Raw genomic sequence first — 4798 nt, 5'->3', positions numbered from 1 at the left:
GCAAGTTCCTTCTTGGCGTGCGTGCAGTCGCGTAGGCCGTTTGGAGATACGGCGTTCCCATTGTCATTGCCAGTGTTGACGTTTTGCAAGGGTCAGGACCCCCTGGCCAGAGCCCGGCCCTCGTGTTTCGTTTCTTTTTGAGGATGCTCGCTTCTCTTTCCTTGGGATTAGTGGGTTTTTCCTAATCGTTTTAAAAACTTCCAATATAGTGGTTTCCTCTTCACCTTTTTCTAAGAATCCAAAAAAAGGAGGGTTGCCATGATTGTACTTACTAAATATTTATCACGTGCACGTATCGTGTTCGGTAAATTTCCGATGTTTTTGGTACGCGCATTCTGAAGGGTATACACTCTTTTTCGCGGTCTTTTCGGGTATAGGCTCGGGTCTTTGGTCCCAGGATATGGAGAATGGGGGTTAAGGGGAAGCATTTTGAACTATTAGTAGCAAAATAAATCAGCAGATGGCGCTGACCGTTGCACTTTTCGCAGGTACTTCCAATCTTACAGCGCCATCTACAAAATAATTATATTGAAGCTAGCAAAATGTAGAAAAAAATTACAGAATTCATGAATTCTTCGTGAGATTCGTATTTATAAAATATATTAACTTAATAATAAAATAATTATTTCGTTTTATTATTGCAATATTTTTAAACGTTTAGTAGCATTTTATATAACGAAATAGAATGGTTGTGGGAACCGTTTTCCCCCTAAAAAAATTCTATGGGGTGAGGCCTTGTTGCTGCTCACCTGGTAAGGCGTGAAAAGGTGTAAGGAAGAAGATTGTACGACGTATCGAACGTTACCTAGAATATCGCTTCAAGGTGACCCGTTGCCAGACTGAATCGGACGAACTTTATTGTTTGGCCCGTGGCGGAGGAAAGCGTGGTAGGGGGGGGGGGGGGGGTATTGGCTCCATGGGAGATCTCCACTCCGGTCAATTTTCATCGTCAATAGACGACAGTAATTCTTCGAAAAAGTGTTGGCACCGCATTCTTTACATTTTGTGGGTAGTAAGAGGTTTTATACAGGTATATGACGTTTTTGGTTCAACTATATTTTTCTCTATTTAACTTCAAAATTTGGATATGAATTAAATTGTCACCGCTATATTAAATTATTTGGTCCGGAATTTTTGGTGACTGTTAATATATACAAACAAGAATGTAACTATATTATAAGGGAGAGATTTTCCTTCGTTCGTAGTCTTCATTGGACGAACGTTTTTCGTCATTTTCGATTCGTCGCCTTGGACATTGGAGACTTGATATAGTAGATTTGATTTTGGTATATCAAATTTACGATACCCGTTCTCCAACTTAGCCGTCTCAAATTTTAAATGACCCTTTTAGTGATTTAATTAAAAAAAAATCGTAAAAAAAAAACAATATTTATTGGTCCAAGCCTGTTGTCTTCCCTCATTTCAACCCCATTTTGGTTAGGGCACTCGTCTTTAATGCGCATTATTCGACGCGCAACACGTCACGAGGCGGAGTCTAGTCAGCTGTAAACATTACCGTCTTTTTTGGGGAATTTTGCTGGGCGCGTTCATGTGGAGTTTACCCCTCTTAACCCCCATTCTCCACCGGTTGTTCCAGATAGTAGCCGACTAGCGGGCGGCCAAAAGGGGGGGGGACGAAAAGACCGTGTTTGTGTTGAGCTTCACAAGGCGCAGAGGCGTAATTTATTTACATTTTTTAAATAGTTTTAAGTTTAGCTTATGAATAATTATCTACAATGGTAAACTACACAAAATGTTGTTACACGGGTTTTAAAAATATCAGTAGGTTTTACAAAGAACCTTATATGAAAAACGTTTCCTTTTTAACATTCCCTAAACCTAAAATGAAATATGATAAATGCAAACTATGAATATATATAATAACCATTATAATTAAAAGTTAAATCAGCAATTTAATTTGCCCTAAGCTACCTAAGCTTTACACATGAAAAATATCCTGTTAAAATTTTAAAAACAGTACGCAGTAGATGATCAAACAAATAAGTTGTAACTTACTAAAGAGCATTGAATACGGACATTCGGACCAATAACATAAGGTAGAATGCGCGTGAGGGTTGCGCAAACGAAACTCGATGCCAGGTAAAAGTATGGGGGAATTTCTAAAGCTTTTTGCGACAGGTTTTTTAACATGAGGCCGCCGTTCCTTCTCTACTTCTTCCATGCTGTTACCCTCCCGCTGAAAGTCCAAGGGACGTTTTGGTCACTCTAGAATGACATTGTGCTCTTATATTTTTTGAAGAAATAAATCATTTTAGGTATCGTAAATAAATGCCCTTTCCGAAATTTGGTACCGATTTGGCCCCGCGCTCGCCATGTTGGGTGGAAATTTTTTATCTATATGTTTTAGCATAGGTGACGTTGGCCTACGTCACACTGTTAGCTCCCTATTATGGAGAAAATATTTTGACAGTGTTTCTCAGAGTGGTACACAGTTAATTTTTAACATACCAGTGATTATAGGGAGCTAACAGTGCGACATGTTGTGACGTCATCCATGCGTTTCCCTATTGAAAAAAAATTCCACCAAGATGGCCGCCATGGCTAATGCTAGGACTGCCCACCGGGACTGTTATCTCCCTATTTCTCAGCCAGAATAAAATTCATTTATTAAATTGTGCCATTTCGATCCCACAGATCGTTGTCAGTACTGCGCGATACTGTGAAGTAACTTTGCCGCGATCAGAGCCGTCAGCCTTACGATAATTATCGTCGTATCATAGATGATAAAATATGTGGATATACAAAATCTTTAATATATCAATGATGAAATCTAAACAAAAAAAACGCTTATTTATTCAATCCTGCCAATTTGACCCTACAAACCGTTATCAGGAAACTATTTAATCCATATCTCACTCATTATTTTAAGGTGCAGTATCTAATCACGTTTATTATGAGGCCGGGGGTGCAACAGTCTGCAGTCTTGCCATCCGTAGGATAGTTATCGTCGTAGAGATACAAAATCTTTACTCTTTAATATATCAGTAAATGATTTTACGAATTATACAGTATACGATCAATTTAACTAGCTGGGGCTTGCCAGTTAGTGTATCTATATAGTATGAACAATAATAATAATTAAGATCAATGATGAAACAATGATTATGTGGCGACAATCAACGCCTTTTTTCCCGTTTCACGGGGGGGGGGGCAAGACATAATTTCACCTACGTTTAATTTCATTGCGTCGGGAGCCAATGAAATACCCGAATGATTTTATTTATTTTAAGCGGAAGAAAGTACCGGGGGGGGGGGGGAGGCAACGGGTAAACGGAAAGATACGCTAAAGAACGTCTCGAAATACTAGACATTCTCCCTAGGTATAAATAAATACATTCTTGATATAAATATTCGAAAGTATTGAAAACTGAACCCTCCTCTTGCTTACGCCACTGAAGCCCGTGCGAAAAGAGGTTTCGTGAGACCTTCGGACGGATCATCTTGACGTTTTGAACCACGAGACCGCCATTGAAATTATACAGGTGAATGTAAGGAAACGGACGTTCCGTCCTAATGCAGAGAGGCCAGCTAAAAATGTGAATTTAAGCCCCCCCCCTCAATTATGCTCATGCGCCTATTGAGGACTAACACGATGTTCACTCGTATTTATAACCACCAAACCAAGAATGCATTTATTTATACTCAGGGAGAATGAATATGTCGAGACTATCGACGGACGCGTTGAGGCCCTAACCCTGTCACGCTAAGGGGGGGGGGGGAGGAAAAATGGAGGCGGTCTTATTTTTTGCATCCTCGCTGCAGCGTTAATCGCGTCGAAAAACGTAATTTTTAAGAACCAATGAGATTGCAGTATTATTTGATTTTTTTAAAGCGGAGGAGCATACCGGGGGCCCCAACGGGTGGAATTGGAGATACGCTAAAAATAATCTCGACATATTCATTCTCCCTGAGTATAAATAAATACATTCTTGACCAAACTAACCTGGCAGTTTAAAACATGAAATTACTTTATATTTCCAGATATTTCAGTAATAATTTGATTAAATCGGTTTACTTTTTCGATTTCGAATAAATTTGCATTTCCCTTTATACAGCAAAAAGTAATTGGCAATTTAATAATTTGAAAAAAATTGCTTGAATAAATGAAACAAGACGTACGACGGTCGGAATACACACATCCTTCTAATGTGTTAAGTTTGTTTGAGCTATTCACAGCAACCTGCAACGCCGGTATCGCAACCAAAATATATCCACGGTCACACATATAAACATATTTACACTTATTTGTTACTTCTAGTCATACTTGGAAAGCATCGAAAATTTCTTCGATCAGTGTCACTTTTATTTTTTACTTCTAATCACACTTATTTGTTACTACTAGTCAGCCGTTGAGTGTCACACTTATTTCTTCTAGTAACTTATTAGTTACTTCTGATCACACTTATTTTTTCTAGTAACTTATTACTTACTTCTGATCACATTTCTTAGTTACTTTTGATCACACTTATTTGTTACTTCTGGTCATACGCCGAAGACTAGGCCGATCAGTGTCATACTTAATTGTTACTTCTACTCATACGTTGAAAGTGCGGCCCACTCTGAACGGCCTTGAAAAACGCCAGAGGGAAACGGGCGCGTATACCTCTATAAACACGCGGATTTACAATGTTGGAAATTGCGGGGGTCCGTATACGCTGCCCAAAAAACCTTACTTAGAATTAAATTTAAGGAACGTATTTGCAATTCTAGGTTAAGTGTAAACCACAGCTATTCAAAAATATAACTTTCATGAAAATCGGACTTAAATTAAGGAATG

The sequence above is a fragment of the Leiobunum rupestre genome, chromosome 1 (genome assembly GCF_980474605.1).
Source record: "Leiobunum rupestre chromosome 1, qqLeiRupe1.1.hap1, whole genome shotgun sequence".
Lineage (NCBI taxonomy): Eukaryota > Metazoa > Arthropoda > Arachnida > Opiliones > Sclerosomatidae > Leiobunum > Leiobunum rupestre.
The sequence above is the reverse complement of the archived record's forward strand: the minus strand, read 5'-3'. Positions refer to the sequence as shown.